This window comes from Balaenoptera acutorostrata, chromosome 19, assembly GCF_949987535.1.
Source record: "Balaenoptera acutorostrata chromosome 19, mBalAcu1.1, whole genome shotgun sequence".
NCBI lineage: Eukaryota > Metazoa > Chordata > Mammalia > Artiodactyla > Balaenopteridae > Balaenoptera > Balaenoptera acutorostrata.
Window position 1 is genome coordinate 36,977,977 of NC_080082.1, and position 21,040 is coordinate 36,999,016.

At 36.5% G+C, this 21,040-nt stretch overlaps 1 protein-coding gene and 1 non-coding gene across 2 annotated transcripts in view; both read left to right on the forward strand.

Annotated features, from left to right (window-relative positions):
• The window catches only part of ITFG1 (integrin alpha FG-GAP repeat containing 1), a 262,527-nt gene that overhangs the window by 202,201 nt on the left and 39,286 nt on the right, over positions 1–21,040 (forward strand). The gene's annotated exons all lie outside the window — the stretch shown is intronic.
• On the forward strand, positions 5,578–5,680 carry LOC114236039 (U6 spliceosomal RNA). Its single transcript, XR_003622081.1, has one exon. It is a non-coding gene; the product is annotated as a U6 spliceosomal RNA (small nuclear RNA).

Consider the following 21,040-nt stretch of genomic DNA (forward strand, 5'->3'; position numbering starts at 1 on the left):
ATTAGGCTTAGGTTTTGAAATTGCCAGTTCATGTAAATTGTAATAAGAATATTACATTATATTTAAAAGCATGAGCGTGTGTGTGTGTGTGTTTGTGTTTGTGTTGGTATATCCCTATTTGAGCCCTCATAGTAACCCTTGTTACATAAGAAATTATCCCCCATTTAAAGATGAGGAAACTTGAGGCTCAGAGAAATAAATTACCCAAAGTCATAGAGCCATTAAGTAGTGGAACTAGAACACAGAACTAGGTGTTCTGATTATAGTGTCATATTTTTACTACACCTTTAAAGCACTGCTTCATTATCAATGTTTTATGTATGGTTGGGAAACTTCCCATATATAAGACATGTGGAAGCAGACCCTGACCCAGAGATTTGCACGCAAATATTTAATCTAGACTCTTCTTGAGAGCAAGACTTCTGGAGTAGTGAGGAAAGCAGGTCTATGAGATGTGAAGCAAGGCTGGTTTTTCAAAGATGGCCCAGATGGAAGCAAAAGGGCCATGCCTTTGTATTCTGCATTAGACACTGCATGCAGGCAGTCCCCAGGAAGGGGTTATAATTTGTACAAGCCAGCTCCCTTTGGCTGAGAACAATTTTTAGGTAAGAACCTAGCTGTGAGCTATCAGCAACCAACACTTGGAGCAGCTCGGGAAATAATGCCTCTGTCCTGAAGGGAAGGTCTGGACTGTGTCACCACATCCACTGTGAACTATATGAGTGCCTGTTCAAACCTATCTGCTTTCATATCATTATAAAAATGTAGATATAGTAGGGGAGGGTCTGAGGAGGAGAGATGCAGAGGGTATGTCAGAACTCTTTGTACTTTCCGATTAATTTGGCTGTGAATCTAAAACTGCTATAAAAATAAAGCCTATTTTTTTTTAATCAAGTGCAAGTCTGATTAATTGGAGGCCAAAGATTAACTTGGTTATTCAGGTATTGTCTACCCAGTTTGTGAAATATTCAGACCCTTTGTTCCTTTTCTTTTCTCTGATTGACCATATTCTCATCATGTGGCTCTTTCATTACCTCGTCAAGCAAAGAACTTTTAAAAAGTTGAAATTGAACCCACTCATTTTACCCACAAGTTCTAGCAGAAAATTTGATAGGAAAGGCTGTTTGCTTAAGGCAGGTTTTACTTCTAAGATCACTAATGCTCCCATTCTCCTTATCTTAAACTAAAAGTCACTTCTATCATATGGAGAACAGAGTCATTTAGAAAGTCACGTAAGTAAAGTGCAGCATGCACATTCTTACAGTGATTATCCTAACAGTCCAGCACCTTTGGGCTTTTCTGCAGCTGATATGTCTGCCTCCCATTCATCCATTTATTACTTTCTTTGAAGTTCAGATCCTGTCAAACTGCCTTTCACATCTATCATTTTCCTTCCCCACTGATGTCATAGATCACAATTTTATGACAACCTAAAAGAAACAAATGCACACTATACTCCCCCAGTTTTCCATATATCAAATGTATTCCCACTTGTAAAATCATTTCGTGATAAAGTGAGCCTTCTTCATATTGTTTTGACATCAGATCCACTTGATCATAGTCTGTTATGTAAGATATGACCCAGTGTGAGACTAAGAGGAAAAATGTGCATACCATATGATATTCTTTGTCACTTGAGTTAAATTATGAATTGAATAAATGCTCTTCTGTTGCCTATATATTCCTACCTGCTACAGGCAACCTATCTGATATATGGAGAGAGGAAAGAATATTCAAATCAGCAACTAATCTCACCCAAATTCCTTTATTTCCATGCTGAAAACCCCAGGGTCTTTCATTTTCATTCAACTATGGCTACTCACTCCCGTGGCCATACGGTGGACCTTATCTACCAGAAATGTTTTACTTTTGAAATCTCAGTACCATCCATCAACTCTCTGATCAAAAACTATTTTTCCAGCCCTCTCATTCTTGTTATTATAACTGTACCTATTCAACTGTAAGTCTATTAGTTTCTTGACTGTATCAACCTGTTTTCTTTACCTCCTTATTTAGCTACCATATATCAACCATCACTTTTGCCACTACCTTTAACTCCCATGAAGCACTCTCCTTTTACTCTACCTGCCTGGCAAAATTACAACCCTGGGTTGTTAATCCAGCTATCTCTCTTGTTGACTCCTAGATCTAAGCTACTGGGCATTTCTAAAGAAAAATATACAGCCCTGAATATTGTCACCACCAGTGATTCATAGTCATCAACCTCAAATGAGCATTCCTAATTGTATCATAGTCTTATATGGATCCCTGGACACCCTTTTCTCCCATTCATTTTCCCAGGTTACTTTCAGGATTTTCTCTGTGTCTTTGATTTTCTGCTGATTGAGTATGAAATGTATAGGTATAGGTTTTTAGGTATTTTTCCTGTTTGGTGTTCTCTAAGCTTCCTGGATCTGTAGTTTGATGACTGTCACTAATTTTGGAAAATTCTTATATTATTTCTTCAAATATTTCTTCTGTTCTTTTCTCTCCTTTTCCTTTTTTTTTTTATAAATTTATTTATTTTTGGCTGCGTTGGGTCTTAGTTGCTGCACATGGGCTTTCTCTAGTTGCAGCAAGTGGGGGCTACTCTTCATTGCAGTGTGCAGGCTTCTCATTATGGTGGCTTCTCTTGTTGTGGAGCACGGGCTCTAGGCATGTGGGCTTCAGTAGTTGTGGCACACAGGCTCAGTAGTTTTGGCTCACAGGCTGTAGAGCACAGGCTCAGTAGTTGTGGCTCACAGGCTTAGCTGCTCTGCAGCATGTGGGATCTTTCTGGACCAGGGCTTGAACCCGTGTCCCCTGCATTGACTGGTGGATTCTTAACCACAGCACCACCAGTAAAGTCCCTTCTTGTTTTCCTTTTGGTAGTCCCACAACGCATATGTTACACCTTTGTGTATGTAACCTTTGTGTAATTGTTCATGGATATTCTTTTCCAAATTTTCATTAGTTTTTCTCTTTGCAATTCAGTTTTGGAGGTTTCTATTGATATATCTTCAAGTTTACTGATCCTTTCATCTTCTGTGTCCAGTCTACTGATGAGCTCATCAAAGGCATTCTTCATTTTTATTGTGGTATTTTTTATTTCTACCATTTCCTTTTGATTCTTTCTTTGAGTTTCCATCTCTCTGCCTACATGAACAATCTTTTCTTGCATGTTCTCTACTTTTTTCCATTAGAGACTTTATCATATTAAATATTAAATTTCTGGTCTGATAATTCCAATATCCCTGCCATATCTGAGTCTGGTTCTGATGCTTGCTTTGTCTATTCAAACTTTGTTTTCTGCATTTTAGCATGGCTTAAAATTTTTTTCTTGAGAGCCAGACATGATGTATTGGGTGAAAGGAACTGTGGTAGATAAGCCTTCACTATGAGGATTTATGTTTATCTGCTAGGAGTTAGACTGTGTTACTGTTTGCAGTAGCTATGCTGTCAAGAGGCAAAATTTTCCTCTAGTGTCTTTCTTTTGTCTCTTCTGTTGTCTTTGTGTCACCCTATAGACTTCCTCTTAAATGGGTCTGAAGTTTGCAGTTCTTTTAACTGTAATCTCATTTTTAGACAGGAGCCCAGTTGATGTGGTGGTGAGGTATAAGACTATGGTAGGAGAAGCATCCTATCATCCTGTGTCTCAGTTTTTTAGTGAGCCTGTGTCCCTGGGCTGTGACTTGAACAAGTGCTTCTCAGCTTGCCCTCCTCTGTAGGTTAAACAGGGAGGCTAGAGGGGGCTAAAGTTAGGTATTTCCTTTCCCCCAGGTTGATTAGGTTTTAGTAAATCCCAAGTTACTTAAGCTCTAGTAAAATAGTTTTCCTTAAGGGCAAGCTGTTGTGAAGGAGAACAGAGAGCTCTGGGCATATTTTTAACTGGTTACTTTCCTCTCTGTGCTAGAAGCATGAGGGTTTTTTCCCCCAATCTTCCTCTTGAGAATTTGATGGAACTCCTGGAGGTAAAACTTGCAAAAGTGTGGCTCCCCTAAGACTGCCTCGCTTTCTCCCCCAGAGTTTTGAACTCTCAAACTAGTTCACACTGATTCTCCAGTAATGTCACAATCACAGTTTAAGTGGTCCTGCCAGTAGTGGCTCTAGTTTCAGTCTTCTGGTTCTGGGCTTCTGCTCCCAGTAAGCTGTGATTCTCTGTATCCACCTCTCCAGTTTTCAGGGTAGCAGTTTGCTCTGTGACCTTAGTTCTCTGATGGATCAAAGCAGAGTTGATTTTCAGTTTCTTCAGCTTTTTTTGTTGTGAGTACAGCAGTGATGACGTCCAAACTCTATGTATCGGGCCAGAAAGAAGCTCTCCTTGCATTTTTATCAGTATTGCTTTATTTTGTTTGTTAATTTCTTGCAGCTTTATTGCAGTATAATTGACATGCAATAAGCTGCACGTATTTAATATATTCGATTTGATGTTATAACATATATAGTATATATGTATATATACACTATACCTTCTTAATGGAGATATATAGATGATAGATAGATAATTAATGTCAAAATAATGAATATATCATATCCAAAAGTTTTTTTGTGCCCCTTGGCTATCCCTCCTTCCCACCTTCCTTGACCCTCCTTCCCTATCCCACTCTTCCTCAGGCACCACTGATAGGTTCTCTGTCAGTGTAGCTTTATTTTAAAAGTTGTTTTTGTTTTCTTACTTGATGACTTTTTCAAGATATTTTCCTCTGTGACATTTATTGCCCTTTACCATGAATTCCTTTTTTAACTTTTTTTGGAAAAATTTTAAATACATATAAAAATAGACACTAGTATAATAAAACTCCTTGTGCCCATACTACCATCCAGCTTTTAACACTATCCTCATATACCCAGTCTTATTTCACCTATGCCCCCACCTACTACTTATCCCCCTTACGGCCCCTCTTAGATTATTTTAAGGCAAATTCATCATATCTTATATTCTGTAAATACCTCACTGTGAGGTAAGGACTTTACATGTGAGGCTGGAAATTCTTACTCTTCATAAGAACTATTTTATGTTCTTCACAATTTTCCCTTACAGCCAATCCCAACTTCCAGTTCTTAGAAATTCACCTTGCCTCCTACCTCAAAGAGAAAATAAGAATGTAAAATGGGAATTTCTTCAACTATCTGCAGTAACTTTGGGGAAATTATTTAACCCTTGTTAAGTCTCTTTCTCCACATCAATATAATGGGGAAAGTCATAGTACCCGCTTATATTAGTTTCCTATTGCTGCTAACAAAGTACCATAAAATTAGTGGCTTATAACAACACAGATTTATTCTTATACATTTGAGGTCAGAACACTGAATGTGCTTCATGAGCTAAAATCGAGGTGTCAGCAGGGCTCCATTCCTTCTGGAGGTTTTGAGGAGAATCCATTCCCTTGCCTTTCACGTCTTAAAGCCACCTACATTCCTTGGCTCATGGCCCCTTCCTCCATCTCCAAACCCAACAGTGTAGCATCTTCCAGTCACTGACCCTAACCCATCTCGCCTTCCTCTTTCACTTATAAGGACCCTTGTGATTACATTGAGCCCACACACCCTGATAATCCAAGATAATCTCCCCATCTCAAGATCCTTAATCATGGATGCTTGCTTCAGCAGCACATATACTAAAATTGGAACGATACAGAGAAGATTAGCATGGCCCCTGTGCAAGGATGACAGGTAAATTCATGAAGTGTTCCATATTTTTAAGAGAAAAAAAGATCCTTAATCACATCTGCAAAGTCCACTTGCAATATAAGGAAATACATTTAGCAGGTTCTGGGAATTAGGATGTGAACCTCTTTAGGGCATGATTTTTCTGCTTACCACACTCCCATCTAAGTTTTTTATTAAGATTAGAGGAATTAATGTAGGTAAATCACAGTGGAGGCCTAATACACAATAAATATTCAAAAAGTGTATCTGCTGTTATTGGTCAACGTTAATGTTTCTTCCCTGCCTCTATAACATCCCTTTATTAGTAAGGATAGTGAGTTCCAAATATTTGAGAAATGTTGGTGTTCTGTCTGCCTTCAGAATAGGACTAGAGGTCTACTTGACGTCTTGATTTTTTCTTGTCTTATTTTCTTATCTAATATGTATTAAATCTTTTTTAATACATATCACAGAATTTATGAAATCTGAATATGGAGGATATCAATATTTTCAGTGAAAGCTACCGTAAACATCTGTGAATCAGAAGAATGTATTCCTATTTCCTAATTTTTTCTTTAAATACTCAGCTAATTTTTTGAATTTTTTATCCTCAGCATAAGGCATATTTTGGCCTTCCTCTGTGTTAGTGGAGATTATAGCTTCTTTCCCTGTCACTTGGTAATTCTTTTTACCAAAGCCTGGTGCCTTCTCCCACTTTATAAATTATGAGTTTAGAAGCAAGCAGATGAGTACTTTTCCATTTGAACAGCAGAAGAGTTTAGAAGTAGTCCTTTAATGCTCTATATACAAAAAGAGCCTGTGCACATTCCTTTTAAATACCTCCATGAGGGCAGAGATAGTATCAGTTTTGCTTGCCAGTGTATTATAAAACCTAGCACAGGACCTTGTGCTTAACAGTTTGTCAGTTGCCTTCTGTAGCACTAAAATGTAATCCGTTCATCCACACCCATCTCTTTTCCTTTTTCCCTTGACTAAAAATTAATGCACCACTTATGCTGTGGGTCCTACATACCTCTCAGGGGCCTCATTCCATTGCTTATTCTATCTGGCCTGTGTATCCAACTCCACTTCCCTGTCGGTGCCTTCTCTTCAACATTTAAGAATGTACAAATCTCTCTTATATATAAATGCATATACAAGTACCTTCCAAAACCCCACATCCCCTCTGGCCACTGCCTAATCCCTGTTTGCTCTCCCAGCCAAACTTCTTGAGTTGTGTACAGTAGGATCTCTCCAGTTTACTTCCATGTCCTTAACCCGCCGTTGTAATCAAGCCTTTGGCGTCACGCCACTGAAAACTGCCCTTGATTCTGCTGACCAATTCTAGGAACACTCCCTTTCCTTGACTTCCTTTACACTCTCCTTTCCTCAATCCCCTTTTATTTCTCTGGCCATTCTCCCAGGTTCCTTTATGGACTTTTCCTCTGGCCATCCTTTAAATGTTGCTGTGTCTCAGGGTTCCATCCTAAGTTCTCTTCTCACTCTATGTGTACTCTTGAAGTATTTCAGTCTCTCTCCTGGCTTTTTTTTTTTTTTCTATTTGTAGTACTGATTACTCCCAAATCTATTTACCAGCTGTCTCTCCTGAGCTTCAGACCTTTATATCTGAGTGTCTTACAGGGACCTCTAAAACTGAAATCTAGTGTGTCCCCACAAAAACCCACTCCTCTTCTCATGTTCCCTATCTCAGTTACCTCTTCCTTTCCCTCACCCCTCAAATCTACTAGATTATTATTCTCTCCCTTTAAGTTAGTTCCTTCTCTCTATCCTGTTACTTTAGTTGAGCTATCATCATTTTTGGCCTGACTGGAGTCATCTGAGCCATCCTTCAAAAAGCAACCAGAGTGATCTTTCTAAAATACAAACCTTCAGTGGCTGCCCTGTGCCCTTGAGAAATGGTTCTAATTTAGTTTATTGAGTTAGAGTCTCTGTTTATCTCTTCAGCCTTATCGCTCGCTGTTCCTCCTTACACCCTCTCCCAGCTCTCTGTCAGCCACACTGCACTACTTGTTCTGTGTGCTCTCTCACTTGCATATTATTCCTCTACCCTGAAGCCTCTTCTTCTCATCTTCTCCAGAGTCTTCCCTGTGATCTTCAGGTGAGCTCTTAGATGATATTTCCTGTGAGAATCATTCCCTGGCTCCCCTTTGACATAGGACTAGACACATGTTCTGTTGTTTCTTAGCACTCTATGCTTAGTTAGTCCTACTACTTACCACTTCTGTTATGTAGTTGGTGAGTTATCTGTATTAAGTCCATGAAGAGGAAAGGCTGTGCTTGTTTATTATTATTCTGTCCTTAGTCCCTAACATAGTGCCTTACCCATAATATAATAAATATTTGATGTATTAATAAATGAGCTTTCCCTAAAATTTGGGGGTTTTTTAATGGTCCTTCATTGATAAATTTACCATACCATCTCTTACCAAAATCACATATTCCCTGTTAAGTGTGAACACTTGCAAAATAAATTACAACTTATTCACAAGAGAAATGCACTCTGCAAAGCCCTGATATAAAGGGAAAACATCCCTTATTTATGTTCCCAGAGATATGTCTTTTTACAGATCTTACAAAGGAAAATTATCTTACAGTTTTAACAGGAAAATAACCAAAATTAAAGAAAATAATATATTGAATTTAACGTCTTGAAGAAATGAATAAGAAACAATATAAAAATTTCAACATTGAACTAAATTGAGCAATGCAACTAACACTAATGAAGATAAGGAAAAATATCAGTGGGTGTTTATGAAAAACATGATTACCTTTGAGAAAAATAAAGTCCACACTATAAGTCAGCTATTTTTCTAATATTTTAGAATCATAAATTTATATTACTTAATTAAACCTGACACTGATTTTATATATAATATGTATAATATCATGTAAGACATATTAACATAATATGTCTTATAAGTTCTTCCAGTTTTGTTTTACCTTCCAGAGCTAGTGATGTAGAATATATTTGGTGTTCATTGTAGGAGCCCAAGTCCTTAAAACAAATCAGATACTTGAGACAGACATAGAAACCACCAAGATTTCTCCAGGCTACTGAAAAAGATGCTTTCTGAATAAAATAGAGGAATTCCAACCCTAATTTTTTTTAAGAACATTTTACCTTTATTTTTAAATTGTAGCCAGCAGTAAAAGAAAATAAAGGCTCCCTGCCAGCCCTACCCCCACCCCCCACTTCCCCTTTCTTATCTTCCCTTTTCCCAATGTGTGGAAGTTACTACTGTATCCAGGTTGTAGAACATTGTTTCTGAAAAATTTAGGAACTTAATTTCAGATTGACTATTGTATATTTATTACACATTGTTTGTGTGCTAGGCTCTGCCTTCGGCTGTGAAGATAGGATATTTAAAATACATGTCAACCCTAATTTTATATAAGTCAACATGCATATAGAGGACAGTTAGTTTAAAAAAAGCTATGTAATACAACACCTAAACTACATTACATCAGTATGACACATCCCAGAATAAGAAAAAAGGAACCAAACGGTTCCTTTTTACTTATAGTATGGAAAAGTTGAGAGATCAGTAATGTTTTTTAATTTAACTTCCTGAATTCTTTCAAATATCAGACGTGACATTTTAAAGGAAAGGTAGGATAATCTGTGGGAGATTTGTACTAAGATTTTCACAAAGAAAGTGAACTTGCTAGATGATGGGGTACAGTGCTCAGCGTTCCATAGGAATAGCTTATTCTTAATCCTTTCTTACCAAAATTTATTGTCAGTTTACTAAATATTTTCCATGAAAATATGTTTCTGCTTTTATAAAAAAAATTTTGAGAAAACAGTTCATTTTATAGAAACCCTGGTATGCATTCTTTTCATTAAGCAAGAACTCTTTGCACTTAGACAACAAAGATTATCATACCACTTGCCATAGGTTGCATCCTCAAAAGTGTGTCTGGAAAATTCACATGAAACTAAGGATGTGCAAAAGCAGCACCAGGTCCATTCCTAGACACCCTGACTCATAGCCTGCTCCCACCATTTACAAACCTTTATCTGTTCAACTCAGGAACTTATATGTCTCACTGTATAATGGAAGAAACTGTCTCATGGAATTTTGAAGAACTCCATAATTATTCGCTCAATGCAGGAAGTTAAAAGTGATTGCTTATTTTGTATATCATTAAAAGTACGATCGTGTATATTAAGTACCTTTTCCTTACCCCATGTATATGGAAAACATTTATAAACATTAAAACATAGGACTGGCATGTAATCTCCTGTTAGAGTGATAAGTCTATACCAGGCAAACTACTTCTTAAAAGTTTGTAATTTCTGCGTTATTACTTCTCCTGTTGGACGGAACAGGGTGAGAAATTCCACCCAGTGGACCAAATCCAGCTTGCTGCCTGTTTTTGTGAATGAAATGTTAGTGGAACATAACCACACTCATCTATTTATATACTGTCTATGGCTGCTTTCATGCTACAACATCAGAGTTAAGTAGTTGCAACACAAGACCTTATGGCTCACAAAGCCTACAATATTTACTATCTGACTTTTTAAAGAAAAAGTTTGCTAACTCCTGGGCTAGAATAACAACTACAATAGAAAGTAAATTACTCTCATCTTTCTCTGATTTGCTGTGTGTTCTGACCAGTACACCTAAACTTTTTTAAGCCAGCATCCTAATTATCCATTTAATCAGATATTTTCCTTTTCTGAGATGTTCCCTCCAAATCATTTTTAAACTATCTTTTGTGACACTGCATAAAATACAGGAATCTTTTTTTTTTTTTCAGGAATCTTTTATTTGAAATACTCTGTATTTATTGTTGAAAGTAAGACTATTCCTCTCCATGGTTATTCTCTCTCTCTGAATTTGTCACGTGCAAATTAAAATTTGCTTCTACATTTTAATAAAGGTTACTTAATGCTAAAATATCTATATTTTCTGCTGTATTCCATGTGCCTCTTTGCTTGTCAAGGCAATTCTGCTCCCACACACATTCCAGCAAGATTCTGCACTTCACTATACCTAGCTAATAGATAGCCTAAAGTTTGCCTTTAAGAGGAAAAGGTCGTGCTGTTTATGCATGAAAAATGAGTATGCTGATGTCATAATAGTATGGGTCATGAGTAAACAGCTACACAGTAAGTACTTTAAGATCATACCTTTTACAGCTAAATAAATTAAAATAAATGTAAACATTGCAGATTATATCACACAATTCGGAAAGCTTCTTAATGATCCCAATACAAATCTTTCTCTAACTGGCTTTCAATTCTGTGAACTTTCAATTCTGTGAGCCCTCGTTTAACTTCTTTGCCTTTGTACTGGTTGAGAAAGGAGCACTGCTACTAGAGAAACAATTTTCTGCACCACTAAAAGCAGCTGAAAAGAATAAGAAGTGTTTCAAACATTGTTTTTTATGCACGCAACTATATTAATGGTTTTATTGTCTTGTATTCAGTCAAAATCCAATCAGTATACAAAGGTGTAGGTTACACTTAATACTCTCATAAACTGCCAATTTTTATAATGTATACAAAGTGTAGTCCCAATAGATCAATGGCTCTTAAAGAGGGGTCCCCAAACCACCAGCATCAGCACATCTCCTGGGAACTTGTAAGAAATGCACACTCCTAGGCCCCACCAAGACCTCCCAAATAGGAACACCTTGGGATGCAGCCAGTGAATCTATAATTTAATAATCCCTCCAGGAGATTCTGATATATGCTAAAGTCTGAAAACCACAACACTGGACTTTTAGAAAAGGGGTTACTGTAAGCTAACAACCTTGTCTTCTTACACAGCAATTATATATACTCAGAAGTGGCATTTCATCCAAACATACATTCTTGCAAATAAATTATTCCTGTAGTTTTAGGATCCTACAGTACACTAAAGAAAATGAATGTTAACTTGATAAATGTTTCTGGTTTTGATCAAAATAATTTTATTCACTCGGTAGTTCAACATAATTGAAAATGAGATATCACTACCAAAAAAGATATTAATTTGTTTGGCCAAAGTAAAAAGATAATAGTGCATACATATTGAGCACTTACTGTGTGCCAGGCACTGTTCTAATTGTTTTACACATATTTACTCAATCTTTACTTCAATCCTATGAGATAGGTACTATGATTATCCCTAATTTTAGTTGAGGGAACTGAAAGTTAAATAATTTGCCCAAGGTTATACAGAAAATAAGTGGAAGAGGAAAAATTTGAACCCAGATTCTCTGACTCTAAAAACTATATTCTTAGTTTCAAAATTTGGAAAGCTAATACCTAAAATATTCTCATGACATGAAATATTTGGAATAACTCGCAGGCCTTTAAATTTTTGTTTTAATCACCTCAAGCTGCCTTTACAAAATACAATCGAAATTTATTTTGTCACGGTTCTGGAAGCTGGAAGTCCAAGATCACGAGATCAGGGTGCTAGTATGGTCAGGTTCTGTTGAAGGCCCTCTTCCTGGCTTGCTTCTTCTCACTGTGTGCTCACATGGCCTTTCCTAGCTTTGTGTGCAGGGGGAGACAGAGAGAGAGAGCAAGTTCTCTGGTGTCTCTTCTTATCAGGACACTAGTGCCATCATGAGGACCCTGCCCTCATGACTCTAACCCTAACTACCTTCCAGATATCATCACATTAGGGATTGGAGCTTCAACATATTAATTTTGGGGAGGCACAAACATTCGATATATAAGAATTAAGTAAAATATTTCAGAGAAGTAAGAAGGTACGTGAAATGTTCACAGATGTGTTGTCATTATTGCTGATTGATATTCCCATAGTTTGCATTCCCGGCATATTAGCTTTTCAGGTTTTCATAAAGGAATTCAAGGTATGTGTATAAATACTTAAACTAGAGGAATTAATTGTTTCAGAAATCCCTAATCCTTTTAAATTGAAAATTCCTTAATGATACAATCACTTCCCAAATAATAAATTTATAAAAATTGAAATTCTTTGGACCACCACTAATATAACCTAGGTATGTAAAAGGTATTAAAAGATACAGCAATACTCCTAGCATCTCTACTGTATTAGAAGAGACACAAAGTAAAAGTTATCCAAGTTTTTGCACTTGCTGAAGGTATAACCCTATTTACTACATTTTGTACTAAACATTCATATGGAGGTAAATGGCACTATTTAAGGGGAAAAAAAAATCCTGAAACATGTTTAATGCTATGACATAAGGGTTAAGAAACCAAAACACATAGGCACATGTATCAGTCATATCATTTCCATTGGGAAAGGCAGAGTAAGGATTGAATTACTCATTATGTACATGATACAGAGTAGCAATTCTCAAACTTCTTGTTCTGAAGACTCCAAATAGTTTTTCTTAAGTGAGTTTTGTTTATCAGTATTACTCTATTTGAAATTAAAACTGAAGCAACTTTAAATGTTTTTATTAAATCATCTTAAAACAATAGACCCATTACATGTTGACCTAAAATAAATAGTTGTTTTTATGGAAAAATAACTATTTTCCAAAATACAAAATTAGTGAAGAGTAACATTCCTTTGTATTTTTTTCAAATCTCCTTAGTACCTGTCATTAAAAAAAAAAACAAAACAAGATTCTTATATCTCTTTTTGCATTGTTTATTATTGTTTTGGTTGAAATATTAAAAAAAAAAAAATTTAACCTTACACAGCTATATAGTAGAAAAAGAGAATGTTTCATATCCTGTTCAGATAACTGATAGTATACCAAAACTCAACAGTGGCAGTTACTTAAAGGTTAATTATAATGTGGAATTTGAAACTATATCAGTGAACATTTCCAACTCTGTCACATTACCCATTGGTTATTTAGAAGCCTGTTGTTTAATTTCCACACATTTGTGAATTTCTCAAATTTCTTTCTGTTGTTGGTTTCTAATTTAATTCCATTGTGATCAGAAAACATACTTTGTACAATTTCAGTACTTTTACATTTATTGGGACTTGTTTTATGGTCTCGTATATAGTTCCCCATAGAGAATGTTTCATGTGTGCTTGAGAAGATGTATTCTGCTAAAGTTGGGTACAGTGTTCTATACATGTCTACTAGATCTAGTTGATTTCTAGTGCTGTTCAAGTCTTCTTTTTCATTGTTGATCTTATGCTTCATTGGTCTATCCATTAAGGACACTGCTGTATTATTAATAATTATAATAATATCCAACAACCATTATTGTTGAATTACCTGTTTCACCCATCAATTCCTTATGTATTTGGGGCCTCTGTTATTAGGTGTATTTATGTTTATAATTGTTATGTCTTCCTGATGGATTGATGAAACTGTCCTTTTTTATCTCTACTAACATTTTTATCTTAAAGTCTGTTTGTGTCTGATATTAGTATGGCTACTCCAGCTCTCATTTGGTTACTATTTCCATGGTATATCTTTTCCATGCTCTTACTTTCAACCTATTTGTTGTTTTTGAATTTAAAGTGTGTCTTTTATAGACAGCATATACTTGGATCATGTTCTTCTATCTATTCTGCTAATCTCTGCCTTTTGATAGCAGTGTTTAATCCATTTACATTTAATATAATTACTAATAAGGTAGATTTATCTCTGCCATTTTGCTATTTTGTTCCTTATATGTCTTATGTCTTTTTTCTTCCTCTGTTCCACCATTACTGCTCTCATTTGTGTTACATATTTTCTAGAATTTGATTTTAATTCCCTTGTTTTTTGTACTCTATATTTGAAGTTATTTTTTTAGTGTTTCCTCTCAGAATTACAGTTTCCATTGTAACTTAGAAAACAATCTACTTCATATTAATACCAACTTAATTTCAATAGCATAAACAGACTTTGCTCCAATATGCCTCAGTTTACTCCCCTCTCCTTTGTGCTTGTATTTTCATACATATTACATCTTCATGCATTGTGAGCCCAACAACATGGTTTTTTTCATTATTACTTTATGCAGTAGTGTTTTAAATTAGATAGGAGAAAAGAGCTACAAACAAAAATACATTTATAGCATCTAGTAAATTTACCTATAGTTACCTTTACTGATACTTTGTATTTATTTCTGTGGATTTGAGTTCCTGTCTAGTGTACTTTCAGTTCAGCCAGAAGAACTCCCTTAGTATTTCCTGTTAGTTAGGTGTGTTAATGACAAATTTTCTCAGTTTTTATCTCACAATGTGTTAATTTTCCCTTCATTCTTCAAGGATAATTTTGCTACATTTTAGACTTCTTGGTTGACTATCTTTTCCTTTCAACACTTTAAATATTCATCTTACTGTCTTCTGGACTCCTGGGTTTCTGATGAGAAATCAGTTTTAATCTTATTCAGGATCCCTTGTACATAACAAGTTGCTTATCTCGTTGCATTTAAAATTCTCTCTTTGGCTTTCAACAGTTTGACTATGATGCACCTTGGTGTGGATTTCTTCAAGTTTATCCTACTTGGTGTTCATTGAGCTTTTAGATGTTCAGTTTCATGTATTTAATTAAATTTGGGCAGTTTCAGACATTTTTGCATCACATATTCTTTCTGCCTCTCCTCCCCTCCTCTCCTCTGGGACTCTTATTGTTGATATTCTTGATGGTGCCCCACAGGTCTCTGAGGCTCTGTTCATTTTCTTTATGTTTCTCATTTTACTTTCTGTTCCTCACACTGGATAATCTGAATTGACATATCTTCAATTTTATTGATTCCTTCTTCTAATTTAAATCTACTATTGAGCCTCTCTAATGAATTTTTTATTTCAGTTATTGTACACTAGAATTAGTGTGGGATTTTTTGTGTGTATGACTTATATCTCTTTATTGATATTCCATTTTGGTGAGATATTTTTCTCATAATTTCCTTAAATTCTTTACATGATTTCCTTTACTTTCTTTGAACATATTTATAATAGATGATTTAAAGTCTCTACCTAGTAAGTCAAACATCTATGCTTCCTTGGGGGAAATTTCTATTGACAACTTTTTTTTCCCCTTTGTATGAAACATACTTTCCTGTTTGTGTGTGTCATAATATTTTGTTGTTGAAAACTGGACATTATAAATAATGTGTTCACCCTGAAAATCCCCCCCTTAAGTTTGTTGTTATTGCTGCTGTTTGTCCAGTGACTTTCCTGGATTATTACTGTGAAGTCTTTATTCTTTATTGTATATAACCATGAAGTCCTTATTCAGTAAGTTTTAATTGTCAGCTATGAGTGGACACAGTTTTTTTAAATAAAAGATTGAGAGATTAGAGCCTTCTCAGTTCTTTTGTCTGAAAACAGGTTACACATATGTGTGGACTTCTAGATTCCCAGGAGTATGTCAGAGCTTTTCAAAGTCCCATTTGAACATCTCATTCACATTTTTCCTTTTAAGATTTGGTCAACCGCTCATTAGCCCAAACTGATATCACTGTCTGAGGCAGCATCAATAAAAACAATTGCTAATGATTGTTTTTAATAAACTTCCAGTTTGATAGAGCTGTTCACACTGAGCAAGCTCTCAGTGTGGCCAAATAAAGACAAATATTGAGAATGGAGCTTTTCAGGGAACTGCCAGACAGGTCAAATAGTGATAATTCTCTGAGGATGGGACATTAGGGAGATCCGCCCCTCCCTTTGCTGCTAAGCTGTTCATTTTCAAAGCTACCTTAGTAGCAAAGCTATTGGTCTTCAGGACTACTTCAGAGCTGGGAAGGGGTTATGGGAATAGGGCAGATTAAAAAACAATAAACACTGTTTTATTGAGATTCAGTCATTTTTCTTAGATACTCCTTGATTCTTGCAAAAATAAATTTATTTTAACAATTTTTGATAGTGCTCTTATTTCTTTTATGAAGGAGATTTTTTTTGGTCCTTACTAGATCTAGAAGTGATTCTCCCCTACTCTATTACTTCAAAATCCATTGGTCTGTTTTGTACTTTGAATGATCTTTCATGTAGGCATGGTTTTGTAACATCATGCATTGGCCATTTGGAAAATATTGGTTTACTGAGGTATGCATATCTTCCCAATTTTAACATGTTTCATTACATACTATTTAAAAATCACATTTGTTAATATCACTACTGATCCCATAAGTAAAGGTTGTAGGTTTTAATGTGTCAGGCTCATGGTGGTGGATACAAGTCTTCCAAAACTCCAGTTTCATTTATAAGCTCAAATTTTATCAGTAGCAACAAATACTATCAATTATTGTCACAAAAGTGACATTCAATTTGTCATTTTCAAGAGAATGTTGGCTAATACCCAAGTCTGAATAACCATAGTTTAGTGCCACTGCTAATTACCAACCCTTTTACCAATGGGATTTTTGGACTCCAGGGGTCTTTGCACCACATTTTGAGAACCACTTTGTAGAGGAATCAAGTCTGGATTTCTGGACCTTGTCTTTCAATATCAGAGTGACTGGTGCATGGTGAGAAGTTAATTTCAGCTTTAGGACTCATAACAGAGACTTGCTTACCTGATATTTTTAATTGACTATAGGACAAAAGGGAAAAGCCTATATAAATCTGTAAAATAAGATACTATGAATAGTAGTATGAAATTTTCCAAATGTGAATTAGAAAAAAATATTCAAGAATATAATTGGGAAGGTTCACAAAAAACAATACTTATAGCCCAAGATACCAATCTTCCAGTACATAAACTAGACTATGGGTAATAAAATAAATTTGAGGTTATAACACTGTGATAAATATAACCTCATAAGTATTATCTCCAAGTCTCATTGCAATGAGACAGGTTTAAAGTATTAAAAGGCGTACCCTATTCCAAAGAAACAAACCTAGGAGAGATGAAATAATTTATGTTAAGAAGTGTATACCACATTAGCAATGTTTGTTGCTAAGCATATGAAGCAACTTACAGCTGGTGGGAGTATAAACTGGTAATACCACCTCAGTAAGAAAAAGAATAGGTACTACCTGGTACAGTTGAAGATGCATATATCATATGACTTCACAGTTCTGCCTCTGGGTACATAACCCCTGATAAATGTTTGCACTTGTACATCAGATGACATACGTAAGAATGCTGTGTTTATCATGGCAAAAAAAAAAAAATGGGAACAAGCATTGATCAACAAAAGAATGAAAAATATTTATGCTATAATCATGCAGTGGAATACTTTACAGCCGTGAAAGTGAACTACAGCTACTCATCCTTAATCATGGATGAGTCTCAAATTAATGTATTTTTTAAACAGTCACAGAAGGATACATACAGTATGATTCTATTTACATAAAAAGTTAAAATAGGCATAACCAAATATATTTGAACATTTATGTATATGATAAAACTTATAAAGGAAAAAAGGAATAATTGCGTGAAGAAGATAGTTGAATAGAAGTTAAACTATGAAGTTAACTGTGATTTGCTTTAAAACTGCATATATATGCAGGAATCAAGATGGCAGAGTAGAACTTGGAGCTCACCTGTCCCCACAAACACATCAAAATTACATCTACCTGTGGAACATTTCTCACAGAAAACTAACTGGAAACTAGCAGAAGAACTCCTAGAAAACCAAACCTGCAAGAAAGATCTCCGTGTAACTGGGTAGGATGGGGAAAAAAAGGCATTGGGTTGGGACCTGCACCCCTGGGAGGGATCTGTAAGGAGGAGAAGGTCCACACAGGCTGACCCTTGCCCTGAGGAGCAAGCTAGTTGAGCCACAATCTCGGCATTCCAGTCCTGGGGTCCTGCACGGAGGAGACAAACCCCCTTGCCTGCTGGGAAGTCTGCTGAGATGGACAAAAGGGCTGGAGAAGCCTAGACTCTACTCACAAGGAGTGCACATGTGCTGGCTTGCCAACTCTCAGGGCGGAGAGAGCCTTGCACTGGTGGCTGCCACCTTGCTGCCCTTTCCAACTGAAAGGGGCAAACACCCCAGCCCCACTCACTCCACACCACAGCTTGGCATGAAATCTGGGAAAAGACTCAGTCTAGCTATGCAGAGACAGACTGGGGCACAGAAATATTAAAAATCATAGAAGAATACTATGAACAGTTATATGCCAACAAGTTGAACAACCTTCCAAAAAATGGACAAGTTTCCAGAAACATACAGCCTGCCAAAATGAGTCAAGAAGAAACAGATAATTTGAACAGACCAATCACTGGAAGTGGAATAGATTCTGTAATTAAAAGAAAAAACTCCCAGCAAACAAAAGTCCAGGACCAGACGGCTTCACTGGGGAATTCTGTCAAGTATACAAAGAACTTACACCTATCCTCCTCAAACTATTCCAAAAAATTGAAGAGAAAGGAACACTCCGAAATTCATTCTATGAGGTCACCATCACCCTGATACCTAAACCAGACAAAGATATTACAAAAAAGAAAATTACAGGCCAGTATCCTTAATGAATATATATGCAAAAATCGTCAACAAAATATTAGCAAACCAAATCCAACAATACAGAAAAAGGATCATACACCATTATCAAGTTGGATTCATTCCAGGGTCACAAGGATGATTCAACATACACAAATCAATCAATGTGGTCCACCACATTAATAAAAGGAAAGACAGAAACCACATATATGATCATCTCAATAGAGGCAGAAAAAGCATTGACAAAATTGAAAATCCATTCATGATAAAAACTCTCACCAAAGTGGAAGGGGACATATTTCAACATAATAAAAGCCATTTATCACAAACCCAGAGCCAACATAATACTCAGTGGTGAAAACTTAAAAGCCTTCCCACTAAATTCAGGAACAAGACATGGATGCCCACTCTCACCACTTCTATTCAACATAGTATTGGAAGTCCAAGCCATAGCAATCAGACAAGAAAAAGAAATAAAAGCTATCCACATCGGAAGGGAAGAGGTAAAACTGTCACTATTTGAGAGGACATTATACTCTATGTAGAGAACCCTAGTGTCTCCACAGAAAAACTGTTAGAACTAATGAATGAATTCAGCAAGTTAGCAGGATACAGGATTAATATATAGAAATCTGTTGCATTTCTTTATACTAATAATGAAATATCAGAAAGAGAAAGTAAAAAAAAAATCCCATTTAAAATTACATCAAAAAAATAAAATATTTAGGAATAAACTTAACCAAGGTGGTGAAAAACCTATATGCTGAAAACTATAGAACACTGATAAAGAAACTGAAGATGATTCAAACAAATGGAAAGATATCCCATGCTCTTGGATTGGAAGAATTAATATTGTTAAAACAGCCATACTATCCAAAGCAATCTACAGATTTAATGTGATCCCTATCAAAATACCCATGACATTTTTCACAGAACTAGGACAAATAATCCTAAAATTTATATGGAAGTACAAAAGACCCAGAATTGCCAAAGCATCTTGAGAAAGGACAATAAAGCTGGAGGTATAACCCCCCCAGACTTCAGACCATACTACAAACCTAAAATAATCAAAACAGCCTGGTATTGGCACAAAAACAGACACACAGATTAATGGAATGGAATGGAGAGTCCAGAAATGAACCCGCCCACCTATGGTCAGTTAATCTACTACAGAGGAGGCAAGAATATACAATGGAAGTTGGAGGGACCAAAAGCTAGTACAATAGCCTTTGCCTCCCTCTTCAGCTTCTAAACTTATCAGACACAGGTGAAGAGAGGAAGAAAGAAAACCAGAATATTCCTGGACTGCAAGAACCTGACCAATCAAAGACAGCCGCAAGCCTGCTGCCTCCAGTGCATCCTGTCTGCGTGTGATGGGTGTGCTCCTGATTAACACCTCTCTCTCTCTCCCCTCCCCCCCCTTTTCTTCTTCCTCTTCCCCTTCCTCCTCCTCCTCCTCCTCCCCCGCCCCCTCCCCCCTTCCTCCTCCTTTTCCTCTTCTTCTTCTTCCTCTTCTTCTTTGCCTCTCTCTCTCTCTCTCTCTCTCTCTCTCTCTCTCTCTCTCTCTCTCATTCTACAGCGTGCTGTGGGTTTGTGCTAATAAATTTGAGAATGTTCAGGTCCTGTCATCTCAAAGTGACAACCGGACAGAGGAGGAATCACAGAGAGGTTTCATATCAATTAAGACCTGTGTTGAGTATCTAAAGAACAGTCCAAAGTGAGCAGTTCTTAAAGACTCTTTCCTGGGGACAACAATGGGTTACGGTCCATCCTGTCTCAAGAACTCCTGATTAATAACTGAATCCAGGCTCCCACCCCACCCCCAGAAACTGGGTGGGCTTTTTTTTTGCTTCCTGCAGCTCCCACCAGTCCATTGGCTTCAGGGAGTGCGTGTGCTGTGGGAGGCCTCCATCCCATCTGAAGCAAGGAAAGTAACGGCCCAACACAAATTCTTCCAACAGGGCTCTTTACTGAACATACACACTACCCCAGGAAGAAGTACCAGCATGGAAAACTACTTTACTCTAAGTCACAGAAGCCGAAGGAGCTAAAATTTAGCATCGCACAGTTTTCTGTGAGATGTATATGCAGGATCAGCAAGCATGGGAA